At 48.5% G+C, this 17,163-nt stretch overlaps 1 protein-coding gene across 2 annotated transcripts in view; it reads left to right on the top strand.

Moving 5' to 3' along the window:
- LOC119167552 (sedoheptulokinase) overlaps positions 1–17,163 on the top strand; it is a 404,791-nt gene that overhangs the window by 21,766 nt on the left and 365,862 nt on the right. The window lies entirely within an intron of this gene.

Raw genomic sequence — 17,163 nt, 5'->3', positions numbered from 1 at the left:
GTGGTTGTCGTTCCGCAGCCCCCGAAGTTTCTCTTCCAGGAAACCTCACGTCTTCAATAGGCCACTCTCCAAGCTTCAAACTTCTTCGCCGGAAACACGTCGGCTTCACACACGCAGCTGTTGCCACGCGTCTTCGCTCGATAGCGGTAGACACACGCTCTTGCCTGTAGCTCGAGCCTTCACCCCTCAGGTGGAAATTCTCTTCTTCTCCTGCTTTGTCTCTACGGACAAAACCTTTGCCGACTACACGGCGGAACCCCTACGCGCTATGGCGCTAACTTCCGTCTTCTCCTGATCTCTCACCTCGTCTGCTCGATTAAATACCCTCCGCGCGAGATTCCAGAAAGTTCTCGTCATTTCGTCGGCGCGATACGCAGCGAAGGCTGGGGAGAGGGCGAGATGGTTCGAATGCTGTCCGCGACGGATGACTGAACCCGGCATAAACCACGCCTCTTTCCATCTAGAACATTCGAGTGCTTGCTCGGCCGCTGTGGTGGGGCGAGGAGGTTCGTCGGCGAGCCTACGCTTCCGAGAGGGGAGGGTCGCGCGCCCGGGGAGTCTTTAGATGTTTGTTTTCTCTTTTTTTCTTTATCGTTGTCCTCGCGGCGCCACTCCGGCGTTTCGTCGCGAGAATTTGGCGGCGCGCCCTTTTTGAGCGCTCGTTCTGTGACACTGCCCCCCACTTTAAGAATATTATCTTATAATATTCAAAACCATACAACGAGCGCCAACAGTCACCACACACTCTCACAGACTGTAACACAATCCGTCACTCATGACACTTCACATTTACAATAGATCACTCAATAAAACTGTACATTGCATTTCAATCTCACAACACATAGAATATGGCCACAGGTACATGAATACAATGCTCCATCACATATTCCAAACAATACAAATATACAAAGCTCTCATTACCACAATTGTACAATACTATACATCACATCACCGCAACAAACACTTTGATTCGCTCGACATACAGTTGTGACACAGGATAACAAGAACATTAACACAACATATGGCACTCAGCCCAGCCAAACACATTCCGATTTGACCCCAGCACCTATCCTGTGCATTTCGAGCGGCGCTTGCGCCCTTTCTTGCGGTGCTCTCTCGATCTCTTCTTATTTTTCCTCGTTCTTTTTCGGCGAGCCCTTTCCAACGACGGTATCTGAGGCGGCGTCTCAGCCATCGTTGTCACTTCCGACACTGCTAGCGGGTCATGACGCTCAACTGATCCTGCCCGGTTATTCACCCGCTTGTTCATGTCCCGACATTTGGCCTGGCTGGCCGACTCCGTCACCTTTACACTGTCGCTCGGATGAGGTCGTGCCGACGTAAGTCCAGCTGCCCGGCCCGTGAACTCATTCAACACGATCATCTTCTCATTCACTGTCTCTTGCGCCGCGGCTTCACCTTGGGCTCTAGTGAGATCCGTCACGGGATGCTCCTCCACTGTATCTCGCGGTCGCTGGGTTGGCGAGGGCTCTATCTTAGGGTCTTCTCCCAAACATTCCGGATCATTCGGTCCTCACGCCCCGTCGATGTTTCCGATGACAAGGTAGTACAGGGGGGTCGTCATGCATAAAGCGGTAACCTTCTCGCTGAAGTACGGGGTTTCAACCTCAATTTCTGCTTCGGGAAGCATCCGGACCGTACGGTCAATTAGGCAAACCGGTTTTGTTTTGCCTGTTAACTCACTTTCTCGTACCAAATTGCTCCGCACGATAACAGTGGAGCTGCCGGTATCTCTTAACACCGTAATCTTTTTGTCCGCAACTTTTCCAGGCAGCTTTGGCATTCCCTTCGTAACACCGGTTGGCTGTTTTGCCATTACAGCACCCACAATAGGAATTTTCTCCCCATTTTCAACTCTACGAATCCATCTGTGACGGCATTATTACCGGATTTCGGTGCCGCTTGCACACAGGATACCTGGTGAGTTTGACTCGCTCCGTTTCGACATGCGTCTGCTTTGTGCCCAGTCTATCCACACTTAAAACATTTTACTTCCGTAGGGCTCGTCAAGTTAGTACGACAGTTGCTCGCGCGATGTCCCACTCGGTTACACAGAAAACATCGCGGAACACTCTCTGGTGCACGCTTCTTTTGTTCGGGTGCCGAATTTTTCGAATCTTCGGGACACTCCTTCTTCACCTTGGTCAAATTAGTTCCACCTTGCCCTTCCAGGAATTGATCAGCCAATTCAAGCATTCCTTCAAGTGACTCAGCCTTCCTCTCTTTCAAGTACAGCGACAGGCTTGGGTGGCAACTAGTAAGAAATTGTTCTCTTCTTGACCTTGGCCAAATTAGTTCCACCTTGCGCTTCCAGGAATTGATCAGCCAATTCAAGCATTCCTTCATGTAACTCAGCCTTCTTCTCTTTCAAGTACAGCGACAGGCTTGGGTGGCAACTAGTAAGAAATTGTTCTCTAATTAGGAGCTCTCTAAGCTCATCGTACTCCTGCGCTGTCCCTGAAAGTTCAATCCATCTGTCGAAATAATGGCAAAGTCGGGCGGCATACTGCGTAGCCGTCTCCTCATCAGCTGGCTTTCCTGTCCGAAATCTGTCCCGGAATCCTTCCACAGTAAATCTAAATCGCTTCAGTAAAGCGGTTTTCACCTTTGCATAGTTGGCTGCATCGGTTGGTGTCAGCCTACCGGACACACTGAGCGCTTCACCACCCAAGCAAGTACTCAAAGCAGTTGCCCATTGATGTTCCGGCCAATTCTGGCTCCTCGCAATCGTCTCAAATCTGTGAAGGTACGCTTCAAGGTCGTCCTTCCTTTCATCAAAGGCTACGAGCAGCTTGCTTGGGTTCAAGCGGAAGCCATGCTCTTCCCGTTCGCTGCTTACAACTCTAGCTTGGACCGGAGTTCCACTTCGCTGTTGCAAACGGAGCCGCTCGAGTTCCATCTCGTGCTGCCGCTGCCGTTCCCTTTCCTCTCTTTCTTCTTTTGCCCTCTCAGCTGCCAGTCTTTCTTTCTCCAGCTCCAACTTCAACTGCAGCTCTCTTTTTTCTTTCAGCTGTCGCTCCTTTGCCTCTCTTTCTTCTCTCGCCCTTTCGGCTGCCAACTTTTCTCTCTCCAGCTCCAACTTCAATTGCTGCTCTCTTTCTTCTTTCGCTCTCTCAGCTGCCAACCGCTCTCGCTCCAACTCAGCTGCTTTTTTTTCCTTGGCCCTCTCAGCTGCCAACCTCTCTCTCCAACTCTGCTGCTTTTTCTTCCTTGGCTCTCTCAGCTGCCAACTTCTTTCGTTCCAACTCAGCTGCTTTTTCTTCCTTGGCTCTCTCTTTTTCTTCTTTTTCCTTCTGGGTGACCCACTTCCGTAGTTCGGCGCCAGAAAGACCCATCTTCTCACAAAGAGCTACTAACTTTTCAAGATCCATTGTGTCTCGCAAATAAAACCTTGCTGCTTGTAACAAATATCCGCCTAAATCAATTTATCGGAACACTCCCCTGCACTCGTTAACGAGAACACTGAGCAACACGCAAAATCGTTCCGATAGCACTATCAACAACTCGAGGCTCTTTCTCACTACTTTGGACACACTGTGCACCAAAAGGTCCTGTCGCGGACGCCAGAATAATTGTCACACAGGTCCCGTTAATTAGGGAGGCGATTGCCGGGCTAATTCCAAGGGCCGAAGTATCGGCCCTCCGAACCGCACCACGAAAGCATGGACAATTTAGAAGTGGTCCTTTTTGGCGCGCCAGCAGACGCCGGCTGTGGCCCAAAGAACAAGTCAGAGCCGAGAGTTGATAAACAAAACAGAATTATATTCTCAATAATGGCAGGTCAAAAACAATACACAAGTATGCACACTCCACAATAGTTGAATACAATATGTCACCCACCAAACAACGTACTACACAGTACAATCAGCCACACTCGAAACAACGGACACGGACAACGATACGCACTACAATGCAGTCGCATGCATTGAACAACCAAGACACTTAAAGACTAAAGAGATAGAAAACCTATCCAGTCCAAAGTTCTTGGAACAAAAGTCTGGATGATACTCTTCCGAGAGTCACTCAATCAAAGTCCGGCGTTGTGTTTCCGCAGCCCCCCCCCCCCCCCGAAGTTTCTCTTCCAGGAAACCTCACGTATTCCATAGGCCACTCTCCAAGCTTCAAACTTCTTCGCCGGAAACACGTCGGCTTCACACACGCAGCTGTCGCCACGCGTCTTCGCTCGATAACGGTAGACACACGCTCTTGCCTGTAGCTCGAGCCTTCACCCCTCAGGTGGAAATCCTCTTCTTCTCCTGCTTTGTCTCTACGTACAAAACCTTCGTCGACTACACGGCGGAACCCCTACGCGCTCTGGCGCTAACTTCCGTCTTCTTCTGATCTCCCACCTCGGCTGCTCGATGAAATACCCTCCGCGCGAGATTCCACAAAGTTCTCGTCATTTCGTCGGTGCGATACGCAGCGAAGGCTGGGGAGAGGGCGAGACGGTTCGAATGCTCTCCGCGACGGATGACTCAACCCGGCATAAACCACGCCCCTTTCCATCTAGAATATTCGAGTGCTTGCTCGGCCGACGTGGTGGGTCGAGGAGGTTCGTCGGCGAGCCTACGTTTCCGAGACGGGAGGGTCGCGCGCCCGGGGAGTTTTTAGATGTTTGTTTTCTCTTTTTTTATCGTTGTCCTCGCGGCGCCACTCCGGCGTTTCGTCGCGAGAATTTGGCGGCGCGCCCTTTTTGAACGCTCCTTCTGTGACAGACGCCGGCTGCTTTGTCTCCTCCCAGCAACACCACTGCTTCGCTAAAGCTGGGTCTTGCGACCATTGAACCGGCTGAACCTGTTTTTTTCCGAACTTGCTTGCTCTTTCTTCTCCGTCGTTCTGGTTGTGGGTGCCCTACTGTTCTCTCCATCGGTCGCTCCTTTGTTCATCGTCGCTAGTGCTTCCTCGCCGGACTTGAGCCTTTCTCCCATAGCACTCGTTTTCTCTTGATCTGTCGCCAACGCAGTCTCCAGCTTGGTGATTCTCATCAGCAGTTCACTTTGGGCAACCATCGTTTTCTCCATTTTTTTTTCTCGACCTCCCATTGGTTCAAATCCCGGCTGCGGCGGCTGCATTTCCGATGGAGGCGGAAATGTCGAGGCCCGTGTGCTCAGATTTGGGTGCACGTTAAAGAACCCCAGGTGGTCAAAATTTCCGGAGCCCTCCACTACGGCGTCTCTCATAACCATATGGTGGTTTTGGGACGTTAAACCCCACAAATCAATCAATAAATCAATCGACCTCCCATTACCTACACTTCGCGTCAGCCTCTTCTCCTTCCGCTTCTATACTTGGGTCCACTTTCAGAGCCACCCCACATCCTGAACACTTTACAGTCTTTTTAACCACGTCTTTCTGACACCAATTGTCCCTATGAATTGTCTCACTCAATAATTACAAAACACGGTGGACGATGAACCCTGCCCTATGAAAAGAAAGAAAGTCTAAGCATACTACAAAAAATTGCGTGTTTGGTGTACGTGCACCTCCCCTACGTGGTGGCAAGAGAAAAAAAAAACACACACACACAAACTAATAAATACCTGGTGACTAACCCTCGAAAAAGCCAGACAATGTAATGAGTGCTGCAGGTTTTAACTGGTGCTTTATTAATTATAAAAGCAAGCTCGAAACATGTGAAACCACTTATCTGCGCAGTCGAGCGGGGGCGTTGAAAAACACGTCCATCCACCGTGCCAGTCCGAACTGAACTTGGATGGATGGATGGATTGATATGGCTGTATCCTTTAGATCGGGTGGTGGCTAACGCCACAGAGCCGTAATACTTGTGAACCAAAACTACCTTTATTTTTTTCTTTAAATAGTGAGGTTGAGGACTCGTATTTTGCAGTGAAGGGTTTAATTTTCACTCGTGCCTTGACTTTAGCCACCAATCAGATAACATCCTTCTAGTTAAGTCTACCCGCTTAAAGTCTATTTTACGCTCCCTGTCCCTAAACGCCAGTGCCTTGAAAAACTCTGCGCCATCATCCTAAACTATAGGGTGAAGCCCTTTACTGAACATTATCAAGTGTTCGGCAGTTTTTTCCTCCTCTCAACACACTGCATACGGTGTCTACCCCTTCGTATTTGGCCCGATATGTCGTGGTTCACACTACTCCCGTCCTGGCCTCAAACAGTAGAGAACCACCCCAAGTATTATCATAGATCCTTTCCTTGACAATTTCCTACTTAAAAGTTTGATAGGTCTCTAGTGCGGACTTCTTAATTATGCGAATTCTCTACATATCGGTCTCAGCTTCCTTCATCTTCTTCTTGGCTGATAATTCTTTTCGGTTTGGCCCCGCTGCCCTTTTCTAAGTACTTACCAATCAATGTTCTGGTTCGCTTTCTCCAATTTGTATCGACATTCTTCGTGTACAAGTAGCTGAATACCTTCCTAGCCCAACGCCCCTCCCCCATTTTTTTCAATCGCTTCTCAAATTTTATCTTGCTGCTAGCTTCCCTGCCCTCAAATGATGTCCATCTCATATCACCTTGTACTCCCTGATTTGGTGTATTCCCGTGAGCTCCCAAGGCAAGCCTACCTATAGCACCTTGCTTAATTTCTAATCTTCCTTAAACTTCTGATCTCATGCACAAGAGCGTATTGCCGAACATGGTATGGGCATACCAGCTCAATCCATCTTTACACCCGAACCCAAGTCCAACTAGAGAGGACTCAGAGGCGGCCCTGCTCGGTTGCCAGTACCCTGCGGCCCAACGAGTCATGGTCCAGCGTGCCAGGAGAGCGGCCACGATGAAAGGGGTCCCTGACTAGGGACTCCACCTAGTACTGCACGGAGCCTGACCCACTAGAGGCTGGTCTGCCTAGCAACTTCTGTTTTTTTTCTGAATAAATGTTTACTACTACTACTACAAGTCTGGACGCCTCCATCTGGACGCCGATTGCTTGTCCCGCTACCCTGTTCACCGACCAGATGAATCGGTTGGCGAGCCTGGTCCAGCATCATGTCCATGTCTAGGTTTCGTCAGATTGGTGACGAACAGCGTCGCGTTCCTTCCTTGCGGTTACTCATTGCCCATCTGGAATCTGACCCTAACGACGGGCCACTCCACATTTTCGCTCTCCTAAATGGCACGCTGTACCTTCGTAGCGTCCAGTCAGATGGCCCTGAGCTACTTCTAGTCGTGCCTAACCATCTCCGTTCAGCGGTCCTGCATGAGCTTCAGGACAAACCAACTGCCGGCCACTTGGGCGTATCTCGCACGTACGACCGCGTCCGGCGCCGCTTTTTTTGGCGTGGTCTCACGCTGTCCGTTCGACGCTACGTGGCCTCCTGCGATAAATGCCAACGTCGAAAACGACCTGCCACACCCCCTGCTGTTCTCCTTCACCCGATCTCCATCCGCACTGAACCTTTCTTTCGTGTTGGTGTAGACCTCCTCGGACCATTCCCTGAATCAAACTCCGGAAACAAGTGGGTCGCCGTTGTGATAGACCATGCGACCAGGTTTACCATCACTAGAGCGCTCCCCACCAGCACTGCTACTGACGTTGCCGACTTTTTGCTCCACGATGTAATTCTACACCAAGGCGCTCCTCGGAAGTTGCTTACCGACCGTGAACGCGCATTTTTGTCACGCGTACACGACGACCTTTTGCGCTCTCCCTCAACGCAACACAAACTGACCGCTTCCTACCATCCTCAAATGAATGACCTTACCGAACGCCTAAATCGCACCCTCACGGACATGCTCTCGATGTGTGTCTCATTTGATCACCATGACTGGGATCTAGCGCTACCTGACGTGACGTTCACCTATAATTCATCTCGTCAGGATACAGCAGGTTATTCACCTTTTTATACGCTCTATGGCCATAATCTGAACTTACCACTAGACATCCAATTACCGACTACTACACCTCCGCCGAGCGAAAGCGCACGTGATGCTATCGCTCGTGCCAACCATGCACATCAGATTGCCCGCTCTAGGCTGTTGGTTTCACAAGCAACTCAGAAGGCTCTCTACGACAGCAAGCATGTCGACGTTGACTACTCACCTGGTTCTCTAGTTCTTCTCTGGAGCCCAATTCGTCGTGTTGGATTGTCAGAGAAGTTGCTATCTCCGTACAAGGGATCTTACCGTATCATACGACGGGTAACGGAAGTTACCTATGAGGTCATTCCAGCCTCCGGGACTAACCTGTCTGCAAACACCCCCAGTGACGTAGTCCATGTCAGTAGGCTGAAACCATACCGCCCTCCTTCTGAAGAACGCGTATAAAGTGCACCGAGCCGGTGCTTTTACAACCGGGGGGGGGGGGGGGGGGGTAATGCTAGTAGCTATCGCATGAAGGGTGAACCATTCTGTGTACAGAGGACGACGAAGAGGACTGGTTTGCTCGCTCTGTGTGCTACGCTCTGATTTTATCGGTGTAAATACACTGAAAAATAGTCACGTCCCGTCTCATTTTATGTAACAATACTTTTTTTCAATGGACTCGATGCCACTCGCAGATTTCAACCAGTGGCAATAATGGTTGAGTTCCCATAAGTGGCTCTGCCAACGTGGATGCTTTCTCAAAGCCTGTTTAAGGTAAAATTACGGAATGAAAGAAATCATTAAAACACAACGCAATGTGAACATCGCTGCACACAATGTATTTATCGTGAATAGTTTTGTTCTCTAGTTTTTTTACGTTTCTTACAAAGAAGCTTTTGGTTAGTTTTTATGCTTTCGTTTAGTTGACTGAAGTATTGATCCTTTGCTCTCTCTATATATTCATTAGTTATCTCGACTAACCTGTTGTACTAATAAACGCTCTGTGTTTGTTGTATTGCCCTTATTAATATAAAATCACTGGTGCCACTTATGGTTTCTTGCATTTTTTTAGTTAGATCGCGTTTTTACGGGGCACATACTTCTCCATTAGTTCTATCGTTTCGCTTTAAGTAAAAACCACAGTTATGAAACATCGGCGTTCTCGCGATGACAATCGAAGACAGGCAAAGGAGAAAATAATTTCTGAGAAGTAGCAGAGTATTCACCCTGTCGTAAAAATATACCCCGCCTCGGTTGGTTGGGTTTGGGTCTCTTGATTTCATGTTTAATGCTTGCTACAACAGCCAGATGGTCACTGATACCCGGATTGCATGTGACAGAGTCTATGCTATATAGCGAACTACAAAAAAAACAAATCTAAAATGTTAATATTTCTTGTGGCCTCAGTAGCGTATTGAGTAAAACCGAACGTATCAACGATGTTTTTCTTGCTGTTGTTATCGCGACATCCAGTCAAGGCAATACATGTGTTTCAATAGATCATGCCGAATTTGGTACGTGAAATCACCGGCAAGAGTAAACTGATCTGACGTTTTGGAAATTTTGTCGCTGTAACGTAGCCGGGTCAAAATTTGGTGGTGGATAAAATTGTTCCGGCAACAATTTTGTTATTATCGGCAAGAGTCACCGTCCACCAAACCGATTACACGTCACCGTGCTCAATATCAAGTTCAGATTACTGTGAGGCAGAGTGAAAGACAAGAACGACCACTTCATCCTTCAAGATGGTGTTAACATTATCGCTAACTGTTGTACTAGTAAATGTAAAGTTGTTTCCTTTGGACGTAAACAAGTCATTTCTGATTGATTGATATGTGGGGTTTAACGTCCCAGAACCACTATATGATTATGAGAGACGCCTAGTGGAGGGCTTTGGAAATTTCGACCACCTGGGGTTCTTTAACGTGCACCCAAATCTGAGCACACGGGCCTACAACATTTCCGCCTCCATCAAAAATGCAGCTGCCGCAGCTGGGATTCGATCCCGCGAACTGCAGAAACAAGTCATTTCTAACTACCATATACAAATCGACGGGCTTTCCCGGGCAACTGCCTACAAATACACCTTACACTAGCACTTTCCTGGCTTAAGAACATCACTGCTGTTTCTGCAAAAGCCTCCCAAACTTTAAAATATATTTGCTCCGAAACCTTCATAATTATCCTGTAACGTTCGCTAACTGTCCTACCTAATTTCGTCCGCCCGCAACTTCAATATGCTTCGTCTGTTTGGTCCCCGTCCGCTCATTATCAAATAATATGCTTGCAGCAATTCAGAACAGAGCCGCCCGTTACATTTCCAGAATCTATTGCAGTCATCCCAGTGTGACTCAGCTTAAACTCGATCATTCACTACAACCATTATATGTTCGTCGTCAAGTGCCCTTGTTATGTATACTTCATTAGTACGTCTATAGTAAGAAGACGCCATCGCTACAACTTGAACTCTCAACTTCACTGTAATCATCTCCTAATAGTAACCCTAACACGTTCCGATACAAACTTCGTCCATTTTTCGATGTAGCACTGTAAATTTTTTCTTTCTCCTTTATTCAAGCTCTTTTATATCGTGAAGTGTTGCGCGTTCTTTTGATTAATGTGGTGTAATCTGCTCTCCGCGGCCCCGTCCGCAGTGGTCAAGTGGCTAAGGTACTCGGCTGCTGACCCGCAGGTCGCGGTATCAAATCCCGACTCTAGCGGCTGCAGTTCCAATGGAGGCGGAAATATTGTAGGCCCGTGTGCTTAGATTTCGGTGGTCGTTAAAAAACCCCAGGTTGTCGAAATTTCCGGAGCCCTACACTACGGCGTCTCTCATAATTATATGTTGGTTTTTGGACGTTAAACCCCACATATCAATCAAATCAATTCTGCTCACCGCCAACTCTTGCTTTGCGATTGTTGAAGCATTGTGAATTCTTTACGAAGTATTTTTGTTATTATTGACGTGAATTGTGGCGTTGTTAATAATGAGTTTACTTTTGAGTTTCATTATAACCCGCCTTCCTCAATGCTTTGCGGCCTGTAAGGTATTTATCAATAAAAAAAAATAAACACCCCTCCACCTATTCTTGCCCTATCGTGTCGGTAAGTGTTACAAGTTCATGGCTATAGGACTCACTATAATTGATTGGTGGTATCATTATTCTGTCCCAAAAACTATCTCTTGCTTGGTCGATTCAGTTAATCCTGTGAATTCATTTATTTTATAAGCCTGCAAATGAACTCATTTTATTCACGATACTTTTGCAGTCTTCAGCAAGATGCTGTTAAGCTACGTGAAGATCAGGCAGTTTTAAGAGCTGGGTGTCAATTCTTTAGAGATGGAACTACTCATACCTTTTCTTTGACTTTGACTTTGTTCCTCATGAAGGCATTACCATGAACAATTAGTTAGTCATAACGTAGTTTAAGTCTGCCAGTTCCGTTTTAGCATCGTTTTCGGACTTCTCGTGTTACTGGTGCGTAGTCCTGATGTACACAGTTATGAGACCGTTTGAAGTTCTTAAGATATTTAAAAACATCCATTCATTCCTCGTCGAAAAAAAAATGACAATTGACCGGTTGTACTTCTTGTTGAATCGACCGATACGATGTGCTCTCCGCACTGACGTCAGTTCTATTGTAAGACGATTTAGACAGATACGCTTCATCAGTTATTTGTTCTTCAGACTGCTCCCACGTTTTTCCCTAGTCTTATTTAACGCCATAAAAGACAATTTTGGCCCTTCGGCTACTATTTTCAAGGTCGACGTCTTTTGATTGCAGTTTCTGAACATTCTTTTCGAGCTGTTCAAACACATTTACGTGCTGTTCTGCTGTCTCGCTAAGAATTTCAATTTGTTCACTTAATTTATCATTTATCTCTGAGAGCATAGCCTCGTTTTTTACTGCTTTTTCAACCTTCTTCATGTCATTGTTCTGACCTGGCTGCAAACTCTTGAGCAAGTATAGTTCAGCTTCACTACGGGGCCAGGATCGACCTCTATACATCATGGGAAAGCAATCATAACACAATCAAATTGCATACCCGATTAATACAAACAGATGGAGTCTTCTAAGGCGAGCTCGTTCTTTCACTTGTTTGCCACAGCCACAGCGCATATTTTCGTTGGAGGAGCTGACAATACACAAAGTAGTCTACATACATAAAAAGCAGTGTTCAATAACCAATACCAACATAGGAATTGACTGCATGTGAGATAGTGTGCACCGGCTCCAAATGGCATGATGGCATGTAGTCGTGCGTTTAAATAAGGTTGCACGGAGTCCTTGATGGTGCTAAGTCTTTGCCATATCACTTTCGATCCCGACGGTATCGCTCGCGTTCCGGTCGTCGAAGGTGGCTGGTCAAGGCAGATCCCTTGCAGTCAAGTAGCACGATGTCTTTTTCGCTAGCGCTTTTGCAAATAAAGGGATCACTGCCCCTTGACCGATCGCGTCGCAATCCGATGCGGTTCGAGGAGCGGAAAGAGCGTGGGGTGCGATTCTCGCGGTGTACACTTCATGGGCATGTGTACTTTGCCGGAGCACTTCAGTTACGCAAAAATACGGCGCGTCATGACGTCATGGAGCTCTTGATAACGTCGACGCACCTCACGCGTCAGCACATTCCCAGCGTAACGGAAAAAAAAGGTGGACAAAGTGTACAGTAGCAGGATTCCTAAACAAGCTGGGCAAGTATGAACTTGCGTATGAATGTGTTGAGATGTTTGAAGAATGGTGCTGGGAATGCGTACCGACCTTCCAGGTGCGTGAGGTGGGTGATCGCGTTAAATCCAATTCAAGGGTTAACGTGAATGGAGTTCATGCACGGGCATCCGTGCATGATATATATTCGTTCATCCATATATGCATCCAGAAGTGGATCTATGGGACAGCATTTGTTGTGGCGAAACGCATTCGGTCTTTCTCATTTGTGGGAGAGTTGTGAAAGCTGCGGGACGTCAGTAAAATGACGTTACGGAACAAGGATCGGAAACGGGTGCACGTAGCTCGCCGAGCTCCAGCTAATCACTGGATGCTCGAAGGTCATGTCCACTAAGTGGACACCACGAGAATAGCTGCCCTGCTACCAACATAGGCAATAAATGCATGTCGGCCAGAGTGCCGGCTCCATATCCTTTGTAATGAGCGGGTCTTCAAAACGGCCCTTTGTTGTGGAATTCTCATGCTTTTAGGCCTGGCGCGATTATACGCTTCTACTGCACAATAGGGGGAATGCATTGAGCATTGATCTGCAATTTGGCAACACTATCGTCGCATCATTTTGAAGGTTCGTTCATACGTGCCGTCCTGCTGTCCGTGCTTCGGAGCACGGACAGCAGGACAACAGTTGTGAGTCAGCGCCGTCTTTTCTTTTCTCTTTTGCTCCTTCCCTGTCCTGTATTTTTTCTGGTGTTGCGCTGTAAGTAAGTTCACGATGGATCCTAACCAACTGGCCCAACTTACCGTCTTACTGCTGTCCGTGCTTCGGAGCACCGGAGGTATTCCGGAGGTCTCCAAGTTGCCGTACCGATCTCGAACACAGCGCGTGTAGCGAGTTTTATGCGCGTACGGCGAGCGCGCGGACCTTCAAAATGGCGTACCCGGTGCTATCTATTCTCGCAAATGACAAGTGCACACCCCCTATAGTGTAGTTTTCCTTCTTTTTTTTAACAAGGCACTTAAGAGCAATGACGTGGATCTGAAATTCATATAATGCGACACTTCATGTAGACACGAGATAACTAAAAGCGTACAAAATAATTGCAAATTTAAAGGATTAACCTTTAAAAGTTGAATACAATAGCGATATCCTGCCCCTAGTGTGTACTTCAAACAATTATACTTGACGACAACTTTCTATGGCAGCACAGCCAAGGTTACGAAGCCCAAGCACGCCCCTTTTCATGACGCTTCTGCATGTGGTCCCACGAACGCTAACTTTTGTACACTGCGTAGCGTTTTGAAAAATAACAAAAGATGTAAATATCATGTTCAAGATTGCTCTCAGGATCATTAAAAAGCACCACCTGTGTAGATTTTACGTTCTTTGCTGTTGCTAGTTTTACGAGATTCTGGTGCCATTTCACCTTTTTCTTGTCCCGATAAACAATGATGGCGTCGCTCAGTTCCAGCAAGTTCACATCGATGCTAATAAGCGAGTATGAGTGCGTGTTCGTCAGGTGATGTGCATTCATCGAGCAGGTACAAACGAAGACAGTGGTGCGCCGTGAGATATTTTGTTTCCCGCACATGCAATCGCCGAGTATTTGTGTGCAAGTTATATCATCAGCAGAAGTGGGACTCTAATCGCTCTAGCCACCTTGAAAGTGACACCAGAGACCTGCCAGCACGGAGGAAAGAAAAATAGGAGAGGGCGTGCCCAGCCGGCGCGCTACGTAAAAATTGTGGCGGAAATGACATCATGGCGTTCATATTCACTGGGCACAATGGCTGCGTTGTTATGGTTACGCGTTGTGCAGTGGAGCTGGTTTAAAAATGAGCGGCCGCGGCTGGCGGCAGCACGTATGCCTCCACAGGTGTCGTGCTGAGCCGCGGTGGACAATATCCGTGCTCTGCGCCACGTTATTGTTGACACAGTGTTCTCCTGGCAGTTACTGTACTCTTAGCAACGTTTACAAATCCCTTTGTTCATTACGGGGTTTCAGCAGCGCGTAGAATGAGTGCATATCCATGTGTCGTGTGGCGGATGACGCGGATGAAGCAACTAGTGTTCAGCGAAATTGCGTTGGGCACCATGACGAAGCTGAATGACGATTAACGCCTTGCTAGTCAGCGATGGTTGGGCAGTGCTCCTCCTTGTGACTATGGACGACGATGTTGAGCCCAGCAAGACGCAATGAGGACCACGTGCACATACGTAGTTTCATGTTGTGTGTGTACAGTAACAACTTGCATGTGCGTATTAAAACACCTTTTCTGTACCGCTTCGTATACTCTCCCCCAGCATTGCATGTAATCTCAACGTAACAGCAACCACGTTCAAGTGTCACTTGCACCATGCTCAAAGTCACCACGCGCGCAGAATGCCGACGCCGGTGAGTTTCACGTGGAACACGGACACAGTGGCCGGACGCTGCGTCGGCCGCGTGGTGGAATGCAACCGTAGAAGGCGCACGACCGATCGCGTTGTCTGTACAGTTGCTGAATTAATGACGTAAAAATACTTGCCGTTGTCAGTGCATCTGGCGTGCGTTTTTTTGTACTTGTTTCGTTGTTGGCGAGCTGTTACTCGCTGTTAATACTCGGACAAAATGATTTCCCCGAAGGTGTCGCGTTAGCTCAGATTGTTGAGCCCAGTTCCATTATTTTTGGATCGTCAGGACACGCGCGCTGCGCAGCTCACGTGCTTTCCGAGCCGGAGAGAAAGTCGTGCCTTCTGCTTTACATTCGGATGTAAAAAAGAGAGAATTCGCGTAGTCAATATGGCCGACTTCCGGCTTCATCGCGGCTTCACAACGAATGACATCAGGGCCCTGTAGCGTTGGCAATAAACCACTATCACCCGCGCATCCCCTTATCACTAGTTAGCAAGCGAGCCCCGATGTACTGTGCTGTCACTCGTGTCTCACGTGGTTACAGACTATAAAAAGACCATGTATCAAGGAATAAACCGTTCAGTTCGTGTTGTCACTACGTTACGCCACTTCAGGGGCGACGAGGATGGGATCGAGGCCACCGGAGTTTGACGAGGCAGCAAACAGCTGGGATGCCTACCGGGGCGTCTTGAGGCCTACTTTGAAGGCAATGATATTACGGGCTCCTCAAAGCGTCGGGCACTCTTGGTAGCCTCACTCAGTGACAGCGTGGTTCGAGTCATTCAGGGACGATGCCCGTCGACGCCCGCGAACAGCCTAATGTACGAAGACGTCTCAAAGGTGGTGGAAGAACACTACAAGCCGCAGGTGAACGAGACTGCGGCAGGTCACGCATTTTTTGTGTGGAGGCAAGGAGACAACGAGGCGGTCAAAGATTTTGCCGCAGACTTGCGACGTCTTGCAAAAGGCTGCAACTTCGGCAACTTTCTGGACAGAATGTTACGTGACAGGATAGAGTGCGGCATACGGGATGATGAGCCCAGGTGGTTTCTGCTGACCCAAAGGAAGCTGAGAAATTCGCCATGTCGTCAGAAAGAGCTGACCGTAACATCCGGTCCGTGGAAGATGTAAATAGCGAGAACGACACGGAAACGTGCACGTGGTTCAAAGGCGTCGTAGCAGCGGACAAAAAGAGGCAGCGGGTACTACACAGGCGCACCGTCAGTCATGCTGGAGGTGCGGCTCCAACCACTCAGAACACGAATGTCAGCATGTTGGGAAGGTGTGCCACAAGTGCGGCACTAAAGGACACTTGGCTAGGATGTGCCAGCGCAGGCGCAGTGGCCGGCAAGGATTGTACGCGCTCAGAGAGCTTTCGGATGGAGAGGACAGTAAGGAAGAAATGCTTTTCGCCCTATCTGCCCAGAACAACGTTGACCAGCCAGATACACGGCCCATATCGAGCGGAGCCTTGTCTGTAGCAGCAGGACACTGTGGATGCTCATCGACACGGGTTCATCAGTTAGCGTGATTCCAGAAAAGGTCTTCAGGAAAAACCGTAAGTGGTGGCCAAGACTAGAAAAAAAAGCCACGTCGGCTATCTTGCTTCCTCGGTCCTCTTCCAGTGGTCGGCAGAGTCGTCATGAGGGTCGAATACAAGACTCGAGTGAATAGTTCGCTCGTGGTAGTGGATTGTGACGGTCCACTACTGTGCGGCCGAAACACCATTCAGGCTTTCCGTGAAGCGGGCGTGTCACTTTTAGACGAAGGGGCTCTCAGCCCCGCTGCGGTGGTCTAGTGGCTAAGGTACTCGGCTGCTGACCCGCAGGTCGCGGGTTCGATTCCCGGCTGCGGCGGCTGCATTTCCGATGGAGGCGGAAATGTTATAGGCCCACGTGCTCAGATTTGGGCGCACGTTAAAGAACCCCAGGTGGTCGAAATTTCCGGAGCCCTCCACTACGGCGTCTCTCATAATCATATGGTGGTTTTGGGACGTTAAACCCCACAAATCAATCAACGAAAGGGCTCTTCCGAGTGTCTACGTGCTGCAGGCGGAAGTTGACTTAAAAGGGCTGCTGGAAGAGTTCTCAGACTTATTCAAGATTGGCTCGGCTGTTACAAAGGTCCGCCTGTCAAGCTGTACAAGAAAGAAGGGGCCGTGCCTCGGTTTTTGAAGGCCCGCCCGGTGCCCTTCGCGCTTCGCAAAGCAGTCTCAGCAGAAATGGACTGCCACGTGCAACAAGGTGTCCTAACGCCGGCGAGCGTTTCCGAATGGGCTGCTCCCGTCGTATCAGTG

The sequence above is a fragment of the Rhipicephalus microplus genome, chromosome 3 (genome assembly GCF_043290135.1).
Source record: "Rhipicephalus microplus isolate Deutch F79 chromosome 3, USDA_Rmic, whole genome shotgun sequence".
Lineage (NCBI taxonomy): Eukaryota > Metazoa > Arthropoda > Arachnida > Ixodida > Ixodidae > Rhipicephalus > Rhipicephalus microplus.
Note: the sequence above shows the minus strand (reverse complement) of the source record. Positions and strands in the feature narration are given on the sequence as shown.